This window comes from Mustela nivalis, assembly GCF_964662115.1.
Source record: "Mustela nivalis genome assembly, chromosome: 8".
Classification (NCBI taxonomy): domain Eukaryota; kingdom Metazoa; phylum Chordata; class Mammalia; order Carnivora; family Mustelidae; genus Mustela; species Mustela nivalis.
This window is the reverse complement of record NC_139027.1, coordinates 137800441-137822798: the sequence shown is the minus strand read 5'-3', so window position 1 is coordinate 137822798 and position 22358 is coordinate 137800441. Positions and strand designations below refer to the sequence as shown.

Here is a 22358-nt window from a genome sequence, read left to right as displayed (position 1 = left end):
TCAGGATGAAGGATCGTAGGACTGGTTTCCTTGAACACACTGTTCCGTTGTTCCTCTCCCGCCACTCAAGAAGGTGGGCACAGATTGAGTTCTCCAGAGGCAGACGCTGAGATGGAGTTTGCCGTGCAGGATGTTTGTTAGGAATTGACACCTCGGGAAGGGAAGGAGGAGAGGGGAGGGGAGGGTAAAGGAAGGAGGGCGGCGCAGGGGAAGTGGGGAGAGGGAAGGGAAGGGGGCAGGATCGGGCAGAGGAAGAAGCTGATTGGTGATGCAGGCAGGCTTCCCCCCGCGCCCCCCCAGCCCAGGGAGCTCTGGAGCATATGTGGTTCATCAGGGTCATCCCTGTTGGACTGAAAGGGTTGGACCTTTATACCCACCGCATTGTCTGTTCCCGGCTGTGGGCTGGGTGCGAAGAGGGTGCTCTTGGGCAAGATGGCATTCTGCAGCTGAGACACATCGTGAGGCTAAAGCTAGAGGCTTCCAGCTGACAGCTGGGACTTGAAGGGGGACCTGGCCGGTGCAGCAGCTCGTTCCCCTCAGAAGAAGAGGTGAGTGTGAGCCGACACAGAAATGGAGCTGGCCGGTTTCTGCAGGGACAGTCTCACCCTGTACCAGGAATTGGGTTGTACAGCATTGCCAGTAGTGTGGGAGAGCTGGAGGGGGCATTTTTGTTCCCGACGTCCCTCACAGAGGGACACATGACAGCCATCTCCAGGAGGGAACTGAATGTACGTGGCATCTCCCCCAACCGAGGGTCAGCTTCGGTCTGTGCTTGGCTGAGCGCTCTTGTTATCACGGGGGACGGTTTGAACAAGCAGACGCACAGTTTCTCCCTGCCCAGCTATGACTGGACAGCAGGGGCAGCTCTAGGGGAGGAACAAGAAGACAGCTCATCTGTGAGTATTGTGGGAGGGCTGGGCATTTTATGATGATCTAAGTCGAGTCAAAGAGTTTCTGATAAGTATTCCTAACTCTCCCATCATGGCCAGCCATTTTGCTGTGTAATTGAGTTTTAAAAATTGTGTCTATGTATTTTATTGGAATAGCAGCATTGCAGAGACCGTGCAGAGAGCTCACCCATGTCCCTCGTCCTGCTCCTATTGCTAACATCTTACATAATCACGGTCCTTCCGTGGAAACTGGACAACCAGCTCTAGTGCATTGCTACTCACGAAAGTGCACATTTTGTTTTGATTCCACCAGTTTTCCATTAATGTCCTCTTTCTGGTCCAGGATCCCATGTAAGGAGCCACTTGCATGAAGTCATCATGTCTTAGTCTCCTCTAGTCTATAAAGTTTCTTTCTTTGTTTTTCATGACTGACCGTTTTGAGAGGCACTGGTCACGTATTTTGTGGCATATACCTCAATCTGTTTGTTTGTTTGTTTATTAGTGGTTATGGGTTTCTGGAAAGAATACCACAGAGGTGACGTGTCTTCTCGTCACTCTTTGCTTCTTCCCTTCCTTTGTGCCTTGTTTGTTCGTTCATTTGTTCTTACTCTCTCCTTTTCATTTACCTGCAGATTTTCATTTTTGTGTTTACATACAAATACATAAATATATTACTTTGTCTAAATGACATGCAGAGGAAAATTAACTCTATTTTTAAAATTCAGTGTCCAAATATTGTAATACTATGCATTGAATAAGCTTTTATTTTCTAACTAATAAAAAAAAGATTTATATTTTTAGAGAGACAGAGCGCGAGAGGTTGAGAGACAGAGCATACAGGGAGGAGGGACAGAGGGAGAGGGAGAGAATCTCAGGAAGACTGTCCACTGAGCGCTGAGCCCCACGTGGGGCTGCATCCCAGGACCCTGAGATCCTGACCTGAGCTGAAATTGAGTCAGAAGTTTAACCGACTGAGCCCCCCAGGTGCCCCTATTTCCCAACTAATTTTAAGATTTATTTTTACTCGTACACTAGGTTCCTAATATTTTATGTCTGTAAATATCTCTTTCCCTTTTTAAAATTGAGCTACGCATAGCTTACAATTCATAATTTTAAAGTATACAATTCAGTGGTTTTTAAGTATAGCACATGTTTGTGCCATCACCACCACCTAATTCTAGAACATTTTCATCAACCCAGACTGAAGCCCCATACCCTTTAGCAGCCACCCCCCATTCTCTCTTTTCCTCAGGCCCTGGCTACTGGTCTACTCTCTGTCCCTATGGACAGTAAAGTATATGCCCCAGTAGGCTGTGTTCAACTCTTGGATCACAAAACCCTCCATTTTCTGACTTTGTCATTTTTCAGATTCAAAAACAAAGAAACAACCAACAGCTGTAAGTTTCCTCTTTTAGAACTCAGTGTGGAAATTAAAAGAACATTTCAAAACCAGAAACTTCTTCCTCTTAATCTCTTGACTTTCAGGAAGATTCTGTGAATAGAGAGTGAGTTGTTTTCTGAACACTTGAATGTAGGGAACAGGTCAAGCTATTTTTTATGCCTTTTTAAAAAGAACATTTTTTTCTTGGTACTCTGCCAGATCTTCTTTTGGAAACTTAGGCAAAAACTAATTTACTTCTCCGAGTCCATTCTCTTATGGCTGATTCACAAATTGTAGCAACTAAGTCAAATTAGTGACAAAAAGCAGGGGTTTCTTGTGTGTAGAAGACAAATGATCCATCTTGTTCCGAGTTCCGTTCTGAGTTCTTGATGCTACTCAGTCTGGCTGAAGGGTCAGGTGTATTGAATAGAAAACCTTCCGTGGTGTCCAAGCATAATCTCTGTATATGTCCTGGTTAGAAGGCATCTTAGACTTTATAATTGTATTTTCTTCCTTAATCACAAAATGGAGGCTCCCCTTGTTCCCTTGGCTTGGTTAACACTTGGGTCCTCTGTTCTGAGTGTTGTGTTTCTTGGTGCCATTATGTCGGTGAAGTCATGACTGTAGGGTCTGCACGCTTGAGTTGTCTCAGATCATGGTGAGGTAGTGCAGAGCAGGGCTTTCCACCCATGCCTGGGCATCTGGGTTACCCGGGGATCTTGTCAAAATGCAGCTCCTAGTTCAGTAGGTCTGGGTGATAACAATGCAGTTGGTGCAGAGACTTGACTTTGAACAAGAGAGAGATCTAGCCATTTTTAGACTTGGACTGGGAAGCGGTGCTATGAGGAACAAGCCCAGTGTGGAATTCACTCTGATGCCAGCTGGGGACGAGCCCGCCGCTCTTCGACAGCAGATGTCCCAGCTCTTGTGTTCATTTCAGTGCTTTCAGTGTGTGACCAGTGATGGTGTCCAAAGGCTCCACACTGGGGCTGTCCAAAAGGGTGATTTGGGCCTAATGTTCTGACCTTCCCAGAGAGTCTGTGAGCCTCCTAATGTCTTTAATACATTCCCTGTTTAAGTTGGATAGAGTGGGTTTTGTTATTTATATTCAAGAGTCTGACCCATTCTTGCATGCCAGTTTGGGTCAATAGGTGTTGGCCATCTGGAGATCTGGGTAAGAGGTCCCAAGGCTTCATCAGCACGGGAAAAGACTGCTGGGATTGATTAGCAATGTCTGCACTGATGCGGAACTAGGGACTAAAACTGTGCATGGTATGCATTTGTCATCCCCGTGTTGTGGTCTGTAGTAGTTTCTCAGGTGGTGTAATAGATTACCGCAAATTTAGTGGCTTAAGACAACAGAAACTTACTCTTTCACAGTTCTGGAGGTCAGAAACCCAAAATGGGTTGGCAGGGCTGCATTCTTCCTGGAGTCTGTAGGAGAGCATCTGTTTCCCCGTATATTTCAGCTTTCAGAGGCCAACTGCTTCTCTTGGCTCACGGAACCTTCCTTTCGTCTCAAAGCCAGCAGTTAGAATCTTTCAGAAAGAAAACATTCTCAAACTTCAGCTTGTGTTAAAATCACTTGGAAGTCTTGTTAGGACACAAATCCTCCCTGTCCCCACTCCTCTCGGTTTCTGACTCAGCAGGCTTGGAATGGGGTCCAGGAATTAGCCTTCCTATCAAGTTCCCAAGATCCGGACAGTGCTGTCCAAGGATCACACTTTGGTAGCCGCCCGACTAGGTTGTCCACTTTGTGAAGGCAAGAACTATGTCTGATGGGTTCTCTGATGTATGCAGTTAGGACATTGTGGGTCCTTCATGTAGGATCAGCTAAATAAGTAGCCAGACCTGTTTTTTGTTTTTTAGAGCCAGATCAGTGCTGATAGACTAAAAACACCTTTCTATGTGTGCAGTGAACAAAATGTCCCCTCCTCAAATATGTTTGTGTCCCAGTCTCTGAGCCTGTGAATATGTGACTTTACACACAAAAGAGACTTTGCAAAGTTGTTTAGTACCGTGGACCTTGAGATGGGGAGATGATCCCAGGTTATCCGGGTGAGCCTCGTCCAATCCTCACAGGTGGGCAGCCTTGCCCTGCTGTCCTGAAAAGGATGCAGGTGTGGAGACGCGAGAGGGGCTGGATCTGCGGCCGCCGAGGACAAAGGGGCCTGTTGAGGAGAATTGTGGGGGCCTCCAGAAGCTGAAATGCAGACGGTGAGCAGCAGAGGCTCAGTACTTCCCCAAGGCAGCAGTGTTGGTGGGGCCTGGGACCTGCGTGAGGTCGGGCCCCAGAGCCTGGGCTCCTGAGCGCAGGTTGTGCATGTATTCCCTCCTTCAGACTTGCCAGCCCAGCTGGAGCTAGGGTGAGGCTGGCTGGTCTCTGGGTGGCCAGGTTTAAAGAGGTGCTCCCTCTCAGGTCCTTCTCCTCTTAGCCTGGGCCCTGCCTCACGGTGACCCCTTGGAGCAGTGTTACATTCGCTGCATTTTACAGAAGCGGGGAAAGGCTACAGAATCCCCGTAGGAAGAACCAGACTTGGAATCCCAGGCATGCTGCTCTAGGAGCTTTGGACTTGGCCCATGAGCACGCTTCTCAGTGTGGACACCCTTCTGCTCCCTGTCCTGATTTTCCAGGTGCCTCCTCCCCCTTCCTCAGAAGCAGCTGGGCCTCCTGTGTGCTGTGGGTGTGGGGCTGAATTAGGGCCGTCCTTGGACAGCCTCACTCTCCCTGTTTAGGGGAACAGAAGTCAAACCACTGTTGGCAGACGCTGAGAGAGAGGGAGCGGCTGTTGGTGGTGGCACATGCAGAGCGTGGCGCGCGTGGCCTCTGCTGGCACACGTGTGCTGGGTTGGAGAGCAGCGTCTGTCACTTGCATCCCCCTCTGATGCTGTAGGAGGCTGGTGCTCCAGGCAGTCACCTGCTGTCAGCAGGGGCTGAGACTGGTCCACACAGCGGGGAGGCTTTATGCCGTGCTCGGTGTCTGGCCTGCATCCCAGAACATCTGCAAGGCCGCCCTGTGGGGGCTGCACTTCTCTCCCTGTGCCAGGCCCCAATCCCACGGTCCCCAGAGGAAGGAAAGGCTCTGGAGGCACAAGACGCTTCAGCTTCTGGGAAGACACACCCAGAGTGGGAAGTGCTCGTTGGAAAGTGCTTCTCCTTTATTTTAAGGCAGGTCCACACTGAAGATGCTCACACTCGAGGGTGTGCTCTGAGCTCCCTTCCTCAGCTTCTTCCTTGTCGTGCAGGACTGGGGAGGGCCCACGTCTCCAGGGTGTGGCCATTCTCTCCTGTCCTCTAGAACTGGGCTTTCCCATGGAGTCCCGTTGTCAGCGTGTTCCCCAGGATGGGCCTGGGCATGCAGGAAATGCACCTGTGTGCGGCCGTGAGCCAGGGAGGGGGCTGGGCCAGAGGCCCGAATGTTCCCAGCCGGACCGACAGCAGCCCTGGAGCTGGCAGCCCCCGCAGAGCCGCATTGGCCTGGGGCGAGGGCCTGGGCCACACTTTGGCCTCAGCTGTCATCCAGTGTGGAAGTCCTCCGCCCCCCTAGTCCGAGGTGAGATGTCCCTCTCAGCTGAAGGCAAGCAAGCCTCAGAGAAGGCCTCAACTGGTGGCTGTTGGCTACGGCACTCCCTGCAGCTGGGGAAATGGTCTCAGTCCTGGAGGGGACCAGGCAGCACATGAGCCCCCGCCACAGCTCATGTGTGTGGCAGCTAGAGGACACAAGCCACAGGGTCACACACACTTCCATCTGTTCCTGTCAGTCAGGTCTGCGCAGGCTGAGCTGCTCTCCCAGTGTCAAGTTCTAAAGCCAGATAGGAAGAGGAACTTAGGAGACGTCAGAGCTACCCTCTCAGACCCCAGGGAGCTGCTCATGCCTGGAGAGGAACAAAAAATTCATGAGCACCTGGGTTTACACCTGCTGAAAGTCGCACAGGCTAGGCTCTCCCCATCTAGGTGATCGCCCTCCCAGTGCAGAACACAGAACACGGGGAGTGCAGCTTGCATGTGGTCCGTGTGCGAATTATGTGACTCTGACATGTGTCTTGGCCACCCATCTGCCCAGGGCATCCTGTTGTAGTTGTAGAATATCACTCATGTGCTCTGCTCCTGAGGAGCCAAGAAGTGGTGTCTGGGGCTGAGACAGATGGACAGATGGACACAGAACAAATGTAATAGGGCATGACAGACACTGCAAAGACAGAACAGTTGAGAGCAGGTTGGAGGAATCAGCTCTGACCATTTGCCATGACTCCTCAGCGTTCCTCTGTTCCCTTGGCTTGCTTTACTCCGTGGAAGGATTTGGTAAATAAATGGTGGACCCAGGGAAGTTCTCTCTCATTGAGTGAGACATAAAACATCACAAGGGTTCGTATCCTTCAGAGTCCCATGAGGCTGACCATGAATGTGTTCTCATTTCACTGAGTTCATAATTTAAAGGAACATTGGTTGACGAAAATAGCTACTGACCTCATCTGAAGTGGAAGGGGACAGAAGGACATTAAGTGCTCCAAGGACGGTTGGGTTGACTTATTTGCACTGGAACCTTCTTCCGTGAAGCATATGGAGAAAAGAGCTCTGTGTATATGATCTGAGCCATGGTAACATGAGTGTTTTCTTAGCCAGGAATGATTTTTTTTTCCTTCTTCTTTAAAGTGAAGGCTTTTATAGGAAACATTCCTTTCAAAAAAAAAAAAAAAAAGCGGGCTTCATGGTCTTGCCTCAGATGTGCTCTTACTTTTCTGGAAATTGGGATTTGCCTGATGGTGGGTTCCTTGCATGGCAGCTGTAGGGGAATGGGCTTGGCATAATGTCCAGTCCAAGGGGTTGCCTTCCACGTGTGCTGATGTGGCTGAGATGGTATGTGGTGGTTGAGTGCGTTTCTGCTGTCTGTCCTGTCCTGGTGTCGCCATTGTCTAGCATCTGCAGAACGCTGGCCCCGAACCTTTGCTTCTCTCTGGTGCTTCTCTGCTCATCCACGCTCATTAGCTTTTCTCCTTTTGGGGATCACTGGTATGTTTTGTTTGGTAACCGGTCACAAGTTTAGTGTGATCTAACACCCAGTGCCGTTCATTCATTCACATTCCGGAAGGGAGAAGGTACGTTTCCAGAAGTCAAACCTCAGTGACAAAGCACAGATTTTGGCCCTCCATGAAATTGCAAATTAGTGACTTCATGTGTCCTGAAATAGTATCTAATGAAATCCTCACCTCTGTTCATTTATTTGGTCATTCATTCATTCACTGACTCCTTCATTTGGTCCCCTATTTAATTCTTCGGTCTCTGCTATGCACTGAATTGGGTCCTTCCCAAATTCGTGTGTTGATGCCCTCTATGAGGTAATTTGGTTAAAGGCCTTCATAAGGGTGGGGCCCTAATCCCATAGGATTGCAGCCTCAGGAGAGGAAGATCTCTCCCTCTCTCTCTTTCTGTCCCCGCTCTATGAGGACACACCAAGAAGGTGGTTGTCAGCAACCAAGAAAGAGGGCCGTTGCCAGAATCCCAGCATGCTAGTACCCCGATCTGAGACTTCCGGCCTCCAGACCTGTGAGAAGAGAAACTTCTATTGTTTAAGTCACCCAGGCTATGGTATTTTGTCATGGCTGTGTGAGCCAACTAATGCTGTTCCTCATTCATTCAACAAACATTTGCTCAGTGTGTGTCAGGCACCAAGAGAGATACTGGTCATGAAACGACAGCCATGTCATTGAGACATTCCTTGTTGGTTGCCTACTCATGGCTGCCCTTCTTGGTCCTGGCAGCAACACATTGTGGTGTTGGTGGTGTGCCCCATCCCAGGATCGCAATCATGACTGGTCTCAGTCTCTCATGGCAGTTGGGCTCCCCTTTCTTCACAAATGTTTGGGGTACAGGCACGTGATCTGGTTCTAGTCCAGGAGTAGTAAGGGGAGGTTGTCTAGGGGCTCCTAGTGATTAGTTTTCCTGATTGAAAAGAGAAAAGCACATAAGAAGATATACTTTTTGCCTCTCCTAACTTGGTTTCTGCCTGAGATACATTTTGCTGAAGAGCCAGTAGTTGGAGCTAGGGCAGCCATGTTGCCGTCTTGAGCAGCGAGAGAGAGAGAGAGAGAGAGAGAGACAAGGTTGATTCACTGACACTGGACCACTGAACCTACAGATGTTTGCCAGGTAGAATAATTAACTGCTTTTCTCTCTCTCTCTCTCTCTCTCTCTCTCTCTCTCTCTGTTGTCTAAGCTACTGTGAGTATGCTATTTTGTTATTTGTTGCCCACAGCAACAAACTGGTCCTTACTGGTACGGTCCCTGCCTTCAAGGGGCTTAGAGTCTTAGGAGGTGCGTAGACTCTCAGATACTGACAATGTAGCATCACAACAAGTATTTTAACGGAGGGATACAATAAAATGGTATGTAAGCACACTGTGCCTTATAACCAAGGGGTTCTTTCTACCCATAGTAGTCTCTTTTGAGGAGTGATATTCAAAAATGTGTTTTCTCTTCTCTGATGTCACTTCTTCAAGATGACCAAGATTCTCTTTTTAAAAGCTGTGTCCTACTTTGGGGGCAGAAGAAGATGTCAGGATTGTGTAATCAAAAAGGATGGGGACTGTGATGAACATCTCCTGGTTCCTGTTCTGGCTCCACCTTGTATCGCCTGGGGGACCTTGACCAAGACACTTCAACCCCAGTTTCATCATAGGGGTGACAAGTAGGGATAACGGTGGGACCCGGCTGAAGTGTCTGAAGCGTAGCTGCTTTCTGTGAATGCCCATCACTTGCAGGGTAGCCTTTGGTATAAAGAATCTTTAGTCTTAGATGATTCTATAGATGAATTTTAGGAGGGTAGACATCTCTCTAATGTTGAGACTTCCTATCTAAAAAGAATATTCCTTACTGTTTTTTCCTTTATGTCTTAATAAAGTTAAACTTTCCCCCACATGTTTCTTACATTTGTCTCTGTGTGTTACATCTTTTGTGCTGCTGCTGCTGTGGTAAGTGGGGGATTTTCTTCCACTTAGCCTGCACTCCAGTGGAGTGGAGTTCTGCTCGGCTGCCCGAGAGCTTTGACAGTACAGCCAAATCGATAAACACCAGAATCTTGAAATGACCTAAGCCATAGACTCAAGCTAGTATGAACAGGCAGATGTACTTTGCTATACCCAGCCTCCTTTTTATAAAGCAAAGTGCGAATAGGAACTCCGACTCTGACAGCCGCTGACTTCCACCAGAGGCCAGGCAGAGGAGTGGAAGGATCTGAGCTGGGCTTGGCGCCAGGCTTCACTTTAGAGCCCCAGGTTCTTTATCCATAAAATGGGGCCAATCACCGCTGCCTTTTGAGTTTGAGATAATAATGTTCAACACTGAGCATGATGCTTGGCATGTTGTTGACACTAAGTTCATGGCTAAAAGTGTGGGTTCTGGGCTCAGATCACATGGGTTCAAATTCCTGCAAACGGACATTTCCTAGCTGTGTGTCCTTGGGCAAGTGACTTGACCTTGCTGAGCCTGTTATTTTCTCTGTCAAGTGAGGATAACAATAGTGTGAGCTTTGGGGGGAAGCTGTGGCAATGAGATGTGACAATCCTTATACAGGGCTTATGGAGTGCTGGGTGTGGAAGTTCTATGAGGCCAGAGACTTCCCTTCCTCGGCCACCCCCGAATCCCAACATCACTGAATGAAGGAATGAACGAAGGGGTGAAAACGTTAAACCTAAAACACGCGGTGGTCTCTGAAGACAACTCACATCCATAGTCCTCAGCTTTGAGTCCGTGTTTCACAATTCATAAAAGGGGATCAAGACTGGCGGTTCACACCTGGAGACTCTTTTGCCTCAGGGGACATTTGTCAATGTTTGGAGACATTTTTGGTTGTCACAACTGGGAGTGCTACCGGCATCGAGTGCTACCAGAGGTGCTGCTCACTACCCCACAGCGCACAGGCTCGGCCTCCACAACAGAGGATTGTCCATCTGCAAGAGTCAGTGGGACCCTGGCTGAGAAGCCCTGGTACAGGCACAGAATTATTGCTGCTCCCTTCGAGTTTGTCAGACGGCTGGTCTGGTGTTGGGTGAGGTCATCTGACCCAGAATTTCCTGGTGACTATAAGCAGTTTCCCAAACCATAAAGCAAAGAGCTGGTCCTTACAGTTCCCCAAAGATGTTGTGGTTTCTCTTTGATTTGACGATTTTCCAGATGTCCTGGTGGTAATTTACTGGCTCAGCCTCTCCTTGGATCAAATACTCCTTTGGCATGGGATTCGCTAAAATTAAAATTCCAGGAGATTGAAACTTTCCCCTTTGAGAAAAAGCTCATGAGATGAATGATTCACATGCTCCAATAAACCATGGACACCCTGGGACTTTTTTCTTTCTTTCTTTTTTTGCTTTTGTTGGCTTCACTATTCCTTATTCGTCATGTCCTGGTTCCTTTATTCCCAGTCTCCACAGACTGCTAAATTGTTGAACAGCAATATACAAGGCTCCTCCAGGCCTAGAGAATGCTTCTGGCTACAGGGACTTCAAGAGGATGCGGTTGGTTGAAGGAGCCTGTGAATGACACCATCACTAATGCCTCCTTACTCCTGGGGACTGGGGAGGGAACAGAAGGTGAGAAATCGCCTTTACATTTTAAATGATACTCAGAATGCAGGGAATAAAGTAATGAGCATGTTTTGATTCATCAAATGCTTTCTCAGCAATAGTCTGAGATCAGATGACACGCTAGGGCAGAGGTTGCTAGTCCGCCTTCCCCACTGTGTATTCTCCACTGTGCCATATGAATAGCAGGAATTACCCATGGCCGCCCAGAGCAAATACTGTTTCTCAGCCTTCCTCCCAGCTAGATGTGTCCATGGGCCTAATTCTGACCTATAGGATGGGAATGGAAGTTATGTGAAGCAGCTTCTAGCAATATTCCCGAAAGAAGAACTGATTGATGCCCCCACCTCTGCCCTTTGTTCTTTCTTTGTTCTTGCTGCTTGGAGATAACTGTGATGGCTGGAGCTCCAGCTAACATCTTGGACCATGAGGACTAGGGTTACAGTCCAGGAGTAATAATCTGGAAAGAATATGGGTCCCTGGGGACTTCCTGGCACAGAGCCACCTTACCAGCCATGGATTGGCTGCATCTGGACTTTTCCCTCAGAGTGAGAACATTTCCATTTTTTAAAAAGCCGCCATCCATCACCCTCAGTAAAATGTCCTCCTCCCTGGTCCGAAGACATCATAGCTGCTGCTCTCCTCTTGATGTCTGTACTTGAGAATGTGTTTTCTTCCATGAAAACTCTTCTGACTCTAAGAAGTGGTCTTCAGACGCTTGAGAATGTTGTCCAAGGAAAATGCCTTTGAAATGACAGAGGACAGGGAGATTTGAAGCTCTACGTGTAGCAGGTACTCAAGTGTGAATTCCATGAATGATGGAGGGCGTTCCATCTTCATGAACCTGGAGCACTGTTGGACTCTGGCAGGAGTGTCAGTGAATGAAAATAGAAATTCAAAGTTTTAGGAATACATGGTTAAGTGGGAGAGAAGAACGTGCAAATACAGAACCGCAGCAGAGCCATAATAGGTGTGTAACATCATGGGGGTTTAAGGTGTGCAATATAATGGTTTGATGTGTGCACATATAGTGCGAGGATTGCCACAGTAAGTCTAGCGAGCACTCATCACCTCACATTTCTTTCCTTGTGAGAACTTTGAAGATCTCATTTCTTAGCAACTTTCAAAGATACAACATAGTATTGGCAGCTGTAATCACCAAGCTGTCCATCACATCCCCAGAACTTATTTATCTTGTACCTGGACGTTTGTACCTTTCAACTACTTCTGCCCACTGTCCCCCACTTCCCACTCCCTGGCTTCCAGCAACTACCAGTCTCTTCTGTTTCTACGAGGTTTTTTTATTTTTATTTTTTAAGATTCCACATATAAATGAGATCATACAGTATCTGTCTTTCTCCATCTAAGTCACTTCACTTAGTATAATGCCCCCAAATTCCGTTCACATTGTTGCAAAAGGTAAGATTTCCTCCCCTCCCTTTTTTCTTAAAAGATTTTATTTATTTGACGGAGAGTGTGCATATGTGCATGAGCAGGGCGAGCTGCAGAGGGAAAGAGAGAAGTAGACTCTCCGATGAGTAGGGAGCTTGATGCAGGGCTCCACCCTGGGACCCTGGGACCTGAACTGAAAGCAGACCCTTAACCGAGTTGAGACACCCATGTGTCCCAATTTCCTTCCTTTTTAGGGCTGAGTAATATTCCCTTGTGTATGTATACACATCCTATTTATTTATCCATTGATGAATTATGGATAATTCAATGGATTATTTAGGACATTTGAAATCTTTTTAAAAATGTTTATTTTTAAAATAATCTCATCTCCCAGCGTGGGGCTTGAACTCATGACCTCAAGATCAAGAGCCACATGCTCTTCTGACTGAGCCAGCCAGGTGCCCCTGGATGTTTGGAATCACACCCAGCTCCACCATTTCTTACCTCTAGAAGATCTGACTGAGGCAGTGTGACTGCCTCAGCACCATCTCATGCCATTCTCCCTGCTTACAGGGCAGGAAGCTTTGTGGCCAGACTCCTGGCTTCCAGCTACAGATGTCCTCTCTGGCGATGATCAGAGTCACAGGACTACATTCTCGCCAACAGCACGAAAGTGGAGGTGCTGTCCCACTTCCACACTGACCCTTGAGAGAAATGTATCTCCTCTTCCCTTTTTTCTCCTTGGGGTCAGGAATGAGGACGACCTGGTGGGAGCTCCCGGAACCCCATTGGATCACAGGTCGGAAGCTGTGCGTGGAGGCTGGCAGGACAACAAAGTAGACACAAGCCATGCATTGCTTGGGTGGTGAGGAGTTCTCGTGCCAGGCCCGAGGGCTGCTCATTCATGTTTTACTCAGGTATTACACTCAGTAATACCTTTCCCAGTAAAGGTTGGCGGTGGAGCCAATAGGCACTCACATTGGTTTGCCCGGGCTTTTGTGAGAAAGTGCCGCACACGCTTCTTTCCTTACAGTCTGGAGGCTGGAAGTCTGAGATCAAGTCTTGGGCAGGTTTGGTTTCTTCTGGGGCCTCTCTTCCCGGCTTGCAGACGGCCACCTTCTCACCTTGTCCACACGCGGTCTTCCCTTGGTGCGCGTCCAGATCTCCTCCTCCTGTAATGACACCAGTCACACTGTTAGATCCTGCCCTCATGGCCTCTGTTTAACTCCATGACTTCTTTCAAGGCCTTGCCTCCAAATGCAGCCACATTCTGGAGGTTAGGGCTTGGGCATACGGATTTGGGTGGGAGATACAGTTCTGCTGATAACAGCACGCTAGCAACAGCATTAAATGTGATTTTCTATTGTGTCATGTTCCACCAGAGACTCTGAGGACTGGGCCAGATGCTCGGGTCGCCTCAGAAATGGCGTAGTGTTCCTCCTGCAGCAGCTGCTGTGCACCCACCTCCTTCCCCTCCCCAAACAAGACAGTTCCCGGGGAAGTTGTGTTTGGAGAGAGTCACTGTGCTTCAGTCTTTCCTTGTGTCAAAGGAAGCATTTTAGGAGATGGACACAAGTCTCTAGGAGTCTGAGGGTTGCATGGATTGGCGTGTGAATCCTGTCTGGCTGTTGCTGGTTGGGGGGAGGGTGGCCAGGACCTGTGTTGGGAGATGGGAGGGTTGTGTTTCCTGCCCCCCACTGGCTTGTCCCAGAATTTCTCATTCTCAGCACTGTGGACTTTCGTGGTTGATAATTATATGTGTGTGTGTGTGTGTGTGGCGCACGCGTGCACATGCATGTGCCCCTGCATGCATGAAGGGTGTCTGTCCTGTACAGACATTGTAGGATGTTTGGCAGCATCCTTGATCTATACCTACTTAATGCCAGCATCACTCCTCTTTGTGATGACCAAAAATGTCTCCAGGCATTGCCAGCTGTTCCATAGGGGCAGAATTGGTTGAGAACCTCTGGTGTATCCCATGGGAGTGAGCTACACTGGGTGAATCTGGATGGACTTTGGCCAAGAGGATCACTTGGAGGGTGGGCAGTAAAGTGAGCCTATGAAGGGGAGGGCCACAGAGTCCCTCGAAGCCCAGGAGGAGAGCTGTGTGGTCCGCCGAAGGGTACAGGTGGCACCACCTCTGCGGAGGGTGGTGCAGGGGAGGGCCCCCCATCAGCAGGTGGGAAGAGGTAGGGGCATCTCCGAAGAGCCCTGTGAGTGACAGAATCAGCACCTGGAGTCTGCCTCCTGCAGCGGACACCCAGGTGGGAGAACACTCCTGATCACATGAGAGATCGCTGCCCTTTGGCGAGTGTGGGGAGAGCTAGCCAAGCCAATAGCCAGGAGCTGAGTCCAGCAATTTCATTTCCCTTGACCACAGGCTTCCCAGCGGCAGGCAAGGCCCTGCTGAGACAGGAGACATTTCCAGCAGCTTAAAGTATTATTTGGAATTTGGACATGACTGGGTTTTTTAATTACTTAAGAGGGACAGTAAGAGCTTTGGTGTCTGCTTGCAGCTTTGCCAGGGGCAGAGAGAACTCTGTCAACAGAAGGGCTGTAAGGCCACAGAGAGATACACTTGCTTTCTTGCCTCCACCCTGCTGAGCATAGTTATTCAGTAAACTGGGAAAGGAAAACATGTGAAGGGCAGAAAGGTTCTGGAATTGACAAAAAAAAAAAAAAAAAAAAAAAAGGAGAAAGACTGGAATTTCTATCTGTTGCATCTCCCTGGCTCTGTGTGCTTTTCATTGTCTATTTTATAACTCTGCAAGTTGTAGAGAGTGGAGATGATGCAAATGAGTTTTGTCCGTGGAATACAAGTAATTGCTGCCCCTGGGATACCGACTTTCTACACTGCACTGCAAATTCAGCTCAGCATTCCTGGCTGCCTCTACCTGGGTCCAGTTTCATGTTTTCCTTTGAAATAGTGCTAGCATCTTTCTGGTTCCTCCATTCATTTATGAGGTTTTGACACACATTCACTTTATATTTGTGTGAAAATCATGGTTTTACTTTTTAAACAAATGATTCATTAAAACCCGGTGATGCTGTAGATGAACGTGGGCTCTGGGATTCCTGTCTCCACATTCATCGCCCTGTGTGGAGCCTGAGCTCTCTTAGTGCCTACGAGTATAAAGCTCTCCTTGCAGTGCATACTCAACCTCCATGTTTTGTGTTCCTTTCAAATTTTCTCCTGTGATTGAGTTCAAGTTTTAAAGCATTGTGGTCTGAAAATATACAGGGAATCATCCCAGTCTTTTGGTACCAGTTGAGACCTGATTTGTGACCCAGCATGGGATCTGTTCTGGAGAATGTTCCATGTGCACTAGAGAAGAATGTGTATTCTGTTGCTTTGGGATGAAATGCTTTGAATGTATCTGTGAAGTCTATCTGGTCCAGCCTGTCATTCAAAGCCCTTGTTTCTTTGTTGGTCTTCTGCTTAGATGCTCTGTCTATTGCTGTGAGTGTGGTGTTAAAGTCCCTCACTATTGCTGTATTATTATCAATGTGTTTCTTTAATTTTGTTATTACTTGGTTTATATAAAGGGCCACTCCCAAGTTAGGGTATACATATTTACAACTGTTAGATCTTCTTGTTGGATAGACCCTTTAATTATCATATAGTGTCCCTCTTCATCTCTTATTAGTCTTTGGTTTCAAATCTAATTTTTCTGAAGGTTTGTACCCCAGCTTTCTTTTGATGTCCATTGAAAAGCATCCTATAAAAGAATGAATGGGTCCACCAGGAAATTAGAAAAACATTAAAAAAAATTCATGGAAGCAAGTGAAAATGAAGATATAACTGTTCAAAACCTTTGGGATGTAGCAAAGGTGGTCCTAAGAGGGAAGGATGTATCAGTACAAGCCTTTCTCAAAAAATTAGAAAAGTCTCATGGGAAGTACAAGGCAGCAAATGCTTGTTCCTACTAAGACTTGTGTAATCTTCTGATTTCCTAATCTATGTAACTGTATAACTAACTCCCATAAAATTAGTATCTTTAGAAAGAAAATTAGAAAGACTTCTTCCTGGCCATTTTTACACTATGCAACAATGCGTTTCATTTGCAAAATAGAGATTGCACTTTTATTTATTTATTTTTTTAAAAAGATTTTATTTATTTATTTGACAGACAGAGATCACAAGTAGGCAGAGAGGCAGGTGGAGAGAGAGGGGAGGAAGCAGGCTCCCTGCTGAGCAGAGAGCCCGATGTGGGGCTCGATCCCAGGATGCTGGGATCATGACCTGAGCCGAAGGCAGAGGCTTTAACCCACTGAGCCACCCAGGAGCCCCGGCACTTTTATTTTTATTGTTCACGAAGGCTCATCCACTCCAAAGACTTTCAGAGTACCCACACTGCAGCTTACAATGCTTCTTTTCCCCCCTGCTCTGTGTTAGTTATTTTATACTTATTATGCATTCTTTGCTTAAAAATTCTGCTGATCATTTAGTCATTTACCCTAGCCTAATTCTAAAAATAAGCATCTCTTGTCCTGATTACATCCTGTTGTCTCTCTGGTTGTAACAGGCCCACATCCATGACATATTAATAACTAAAAGGATAAAATTACTGTTCTCCATGCAAAAATGTGTGTGTACCACTTCTAGTGCTGTGTTTCCTAAGATGAGTAGACAAAACTAACTGCTAGCTTCTATTACTTGAAAAAGTTGTCATACTTAAACTTATCCTTTTAAAAAGAAATTTATTGTTGACTATAGAATACTGAGGGCTGTCATGGACTGTTGAATTGATTAAGTTTTAAATAAAGATCATTATTTTTTTTACTGAAAAAAATTAGAAAAGTCTTTTTTTTTCTTTGATTTAAAATTAGAAAAGTCTTAAATATACAACCTGACCTTACACCTAAAGGAGCTGGAGAAAGAACAGCAAATAAAACCTAAACCCAGCAGGAGAAGAGAAGTAAAACAGTTTAGAGCAGAAATAAATGAAATAGAAGCCAAAAGAACAGAACAGATCAACAAAATTATGAGCTGATTCTTTGAAAAAAAAATCAGTAAGATTGAAATGCATACTTCATAAATTCCAGTGTTCTTGAGAAGAAGGTGACTTAGTGAGGGTCTTCCAAAGAGCCCCACTTGATTTCCTCACCAGTGACTTGCGCAGGAAGGAGAAGTTGGCTAAAGGGCACCATGACTTTTGTCTGAGCAAGTTTCTCCTTAAAATAAACAGCGGTGTGCGTCTGCTTGCCTACTTATCCTTTTAACTGGATCTCCTCCTTCAGCTCTTCCCAGGGTAGAGTTCTGACCTGCAGATGAGCGTTGGTCTCAGAAAACTGAGACAGAGCCTGTGGACCAAGCAACAGGAAATAGGAAAAAATCCATCTAACGTCGTATTTGTAGGTTGACCTACAAACCCTAAATGTGTTTTTATCAAAGCCCTAATGTGTTTTGTCAAAGCCCAAGAACTCAGCAACATGGGTTTGCAATTGGCAGTGGGGATTTTTGTTCTCAGCAAATCATGCTATCTCAGCAAATCATGCTAACAGCCCATTGAAACGGCAATCTAATTTTATTTAGAATCGCCTGTAATTTGTGCATTATTTTTGAAAGGAGAGATGTGAATGAGCTGGCACATTTCTCCCTCTTTCAATTACCGTGTAACCTCTCTCTTTTTTTCTTTAAAAGCCCAAACATCCTAATAGGAAATAGGATTGAGTGAGTAAGTTTCGGTGCCCCGAGAAGACGGGAGACCACCCATCTGAGGAATCTGGCAAGCCTCTCAGTAAATATAGGTGATCTGTGCTCACTCTCTAAAAAGTTGTTTCTCAGCCCTGCTCTGGGTAGTGCAATTTTTCATATCATTTTTAGGTTCATTTTGCATATGTGTTTCGTCTGTAGGAGTATACTCTATTAGCAAGTTTTTCCCACTTATAAATCGAATTATATTCATCATGGAAAAAGAATACAGAAAAGTTGAAGGCAGAGACTAAAAATAAGATCTACTACCCAGGGTTTAATTATGATATTTTCTTTTCAGTCTTGGTTTTATGAAAACCAAGATGTATTTGTAACTAGAGTTTGTGCTCCTTCCATGGGATTTCTCCCACCTTTGCTTTATTAAATCCCGTACCGGTGCCTGGTCTTCTCCAGCAGGGAGGAGCTCAGGGAAGGGGCGGGACCGTGGGCTGACATTGCCTGCACTCCTCCCTCTGCCGTCGTTATTTACACATCCACGCTCATTGGTGGAAATAAAGAGGAGTTTCTCTGCACCAATGAGTAATTGTCTAGCCCCAGGGGTCCTGGAACGGCTCCAACCTGGGCTCCTCCTGGCAGTGACAGGCAGGTATGATCAGACCTCCCTAAGTGGTGCTTCCAGAGCTGTACTAGTCACAAGAATCACTGGGGATCTGACAGAGATGCAGATTCTGATCTAGCAGTCCCCAAGCGATGGGTGTGCTGCTGGTCCAGATAGCTTGGAGTAGCAGGCCTTTGGGGGTGGTCCAGGTCTGCTCCTGGGGACTGTGGCATGAGGTTCTTCCAGACTTTTGAGCTTTCCTGATCCTCACAGAAAGCCCAAAGCAGCAGATCAGATAGAGCGACAGGGCCTTGGTGGTGGGGATTTGGGGATAATCGTTGTGCACCCATGAACAAAACCCCCTGGATCCTGGGTAAAACCCAGAACCTTAACAAAACCCTAGGAGGGGTTAGAGAAGGAAGATCTGAGCCTGACCTAATGTCACATCTTTTAACAACTCTGCAGGAGTGGGGCTTTGAGGTAAAATTAAGTTGATTTATGGAAAATAAAGAAGTGTGCACTTCTTTTGTACATGAATTTGTGGGCTGAAATTGTTCCTGCTGTTTTTATAATGTACATTTAAATAAATTCACAGTGGGTTGCATATGCATTTTTCAATCCTGTTTTCCTTTGAGTTATGATATCATGAACACCTCCCCAGCTCATGAAATAGTCTCTGAAAATAAAACCTTTAGTAATTCTGTTTCTGGGACAGCGAGGATGTAGTCCATTGTGTTCAGCCCTGTGTCTTCAGTCACATAGTGTCCAGCTCAGGATAGGAGCTCAAGGACTGTCTGGGATTCACGCAAGCGTGGATGTACCTCGGTGAATGAGTTCTTTGCTGTTTGCCACTTAGATTGCTTTTAGTTTTATAAAAAATACCACGGTGGACATCCCTGATGCAAACCTTTGTGCACAGTCTTGACTCTTTCTTTAGGTATCTGTACAAGTGCATTTACTGGTCAGTGGGCCCGCACAATTCAAATATCTGGGTATTTACCGAGAACTTGCCCTTTGAAAATGTACCAGCTTATGTTGCCATCAGCCATGCTCATTTCGTCGTCTTCCTGCCAATGCTGGGATTGTCATGCAGGAAAAGCAGAGCCTTGCTAGGCCTACAGGCGATCTCATTTTTGTTTGAATGAACATTTCTTTGATTACTAGTGAAGCCGAGCAGTTGTTTTGAGTGTGCTTTACTGATCTTTGTATCTCTTCTTCTTTTTTTCTTTTTTTCAATTTATTTATTTTCAGAAAAACAGTATTCATTATTTTTTCACCACACCCAGTGCTCCATGCAATCCGTGCCCTCTATAATACCTACCATGTGGTACCCCAACCTCCCACCCCCCCGCCACTTCAAACCCCTCAGATTGTTTTTCAGAGTCCACACAAGGGGAACATTTGGGTCTTTTGTCCATTCTTCTGTTGGCTACACCAGCACATCTGATTGGAGGGGTGAATGTGGTTCATCTTCTGTTTTCTCTGATGATACCTTTGTTCATAACTCTGCTCAAAAACACAGAATACAAATAGAAATTTAACTTAATATGAAACAGGTGCTTGTTGAGATCCCACAAAGGGTTAAGCCACTGAAGTACGGGGCTCTTAGGTTCCCGGAAGGCTGAGCACGCTGTAAAATAAGAATTTACAGATTGGGCCAGAGAAATGATTTCTCTCTGTAACGTCATGCCATCTAGTGGTTCTTGAAGACAGTGCAGGAACAAAAGCCTTTACGTTTGGGATTAAAACAGCTCCTTTAGCCTTGCCGTCTCCAGTTGAGGCTGCCCGCAGTTTCTGCCTCATTATTGGTAGAGCCGCCAACTGGATTTCCCCTCTTGGTTCTCTCCCTCCTTATCCATCTTTTCCTTGTAGGGTGACTGTTTTAAAATAGTCAGTTTTCTGTTTAAATCCATGCAGTAGCTAGTGGCTGTTCTTACGATTAAGCTTAATCCCTTAACTGGGTTCACGAAGCCTTCTATGATCTAGGTCAGGGTGGGCACACTCTCTGTAAAGGGTCAGTTGGTAAGTAGTTTGGATGTGGGGGACACACAGTCTTTGTTGTGACTTCTCAGCTCTGCATGGGGGCTCTTGATTGCACCCGGGCTGTCAGTTTTTCTCTTTTCAAGCTTCATGCTCTGGCTGGCTGCTCGCCCATTCCCCCTGTCTCCTACTTGGGTGGCCCTGTTTGGTTATGAGCAGAGAGGGGGCACCCAGCCGGTTTGGGGATCAGAGCTAAAAAAAAACCAAAAAACCAAAACCAAAAAACAAAACCCCAAAAACAAACCACAAAAAATCACTACACAGTCTTTGGAGTTTTTTCTGGCTTACAAGTAAGCTGGAGCCCTGGGAGCACAGGCTCTGCCCGCCACCCCCACCACCCCCCGAGGTGTGTCTGTGTGCAGACCCACCCACACAGTACCCCAATCCCACACAGGTAGGATTGGGGGACTGTGTGTCCCCCTAAAGTTCAGAATTTAAGCTAATAACTGCTAATTCAAATAGGCTCTGTCCTGCTACCATGACATATATGCCTTCATAGGAAGACCCGTAAGCACATATAAAGTAATATTCATAATAAAACCCCAAATTCAGGTTTTACATGACCAAGTTGGCAAATAAGTTTTGTTACTGTTGTGCTTGTCCGGAAGTTCCCTCCTCCAGCCGGTGGTGTTTGGGGACTGAGGAGTCAGATCAAGGGATATGGGACACATCAGTGACACTCCACCGAATTTATTTTTGCCTTCCTTTCAGCCCTGCGACTATGTTGTTGGACTTAAGATTTTCAGGTAACTTATACTGTCCTTGACAGTGAAGACATGCTGTGCTGTTTAGCCAGGTGTGCTTCTGGGCCCCCAGCAGAAGAGACTTGGCTGGTTAAATGGTCTCCAGGGGCCAGTGATGTAAGATAAATGGAGGCGAGCCTACCGTCCGCTCTGTGCCGGTCTCCACACTCTGTAGAAGCAAAGGCAACACAGTGGCTGCACGCACGTTTTGACAATCACGCAAAGCTCTATAAAGTGCTTTTATTATTTTATTTTATTTTAATTAATTTAAGAGCAATGATCAAGTGTGAGCGGGGTGGGGGCAAAGGGAGAGGGAGAGAGAATGTCAAGCAGACTCTGTGCTGACCACAGAGCCTGATGCGGGGTTCGATCTCACGACTCTGAGATCACGACCTGAGCTGAAATCAAGAGTCAGAAGCTTAACCAACCAAGCAGCCTCCCCTACAAGGTACTTTTAATGCAAAGCATGGCACAGTTGAAAACATTTCATGAAACTATAAATCAATTAACAAGCAAAATTTAAGAATCTCATACTCTAAAGCTAGCTTCCTCCCGAAACATTAAAGATATCTGCTCAAAGTAAAAGAAGCTAAAAATTATAATGGATGAATTAGAAGCAAATTTAGATAAAACTGACATTTGAAATTTGAAAATTGAATAGTGTTTTAATTAAGCATTTAAGTAAGTCGTACGATGTGTTCTTGTGTCCGGTGTCCTGTTGGTCACTAGTACTAAGGGGAGGAATCCCTTCACTGCCTCTTAATTAGGCACATGTGTGGGCGTGCACACATGTGTAAGATGGCTGTGAGACAGCTCACACTGTCAAGTATTCTTCAGCCACTGCGAGAACTGCTGTGGTCACCCCCTAGCTGATAAGTTATCTGGAATCACAAGGCGGATGGCCGCAGATGTTGGAAGAGGGGTGTTGGACACCTGCGTTTGGTGTTCCGTGAAATGCATCCAGGAGAAGCACTGGTCCGCTTAGCGGATTTCCCTTTTCTTTTCCCTAAACGTTCTTTTACTCCAACTCCCTGCACTCGGTCTCTGAGGCTGCACAACCCCCAAGCTTTTGTGTTTGAATGCA

General features: G+C 46.5%; 1 long non-coding RNA gene across 1 annotated transcript in view; it reads left to right on the top strand.

The window, feature by feature from the left end:
* The first annotated feature begins 277 nt into the window (after positions 1 to 277).
* LOC309872030 overlaps positions 278 to 22358 on the top strand; it is a 65292-nt gene continuing 43211 nt past the window's right edge. Inside the window, exon 1 of the long non-coding RNA XR_014315624.1 lies at positions 278 to 548. This is a non-coding gene — a long non-coding RNA (uncharacterized lncRNA). The remainder of the gene's footprint in view (positions 549 to 22358) is intronic.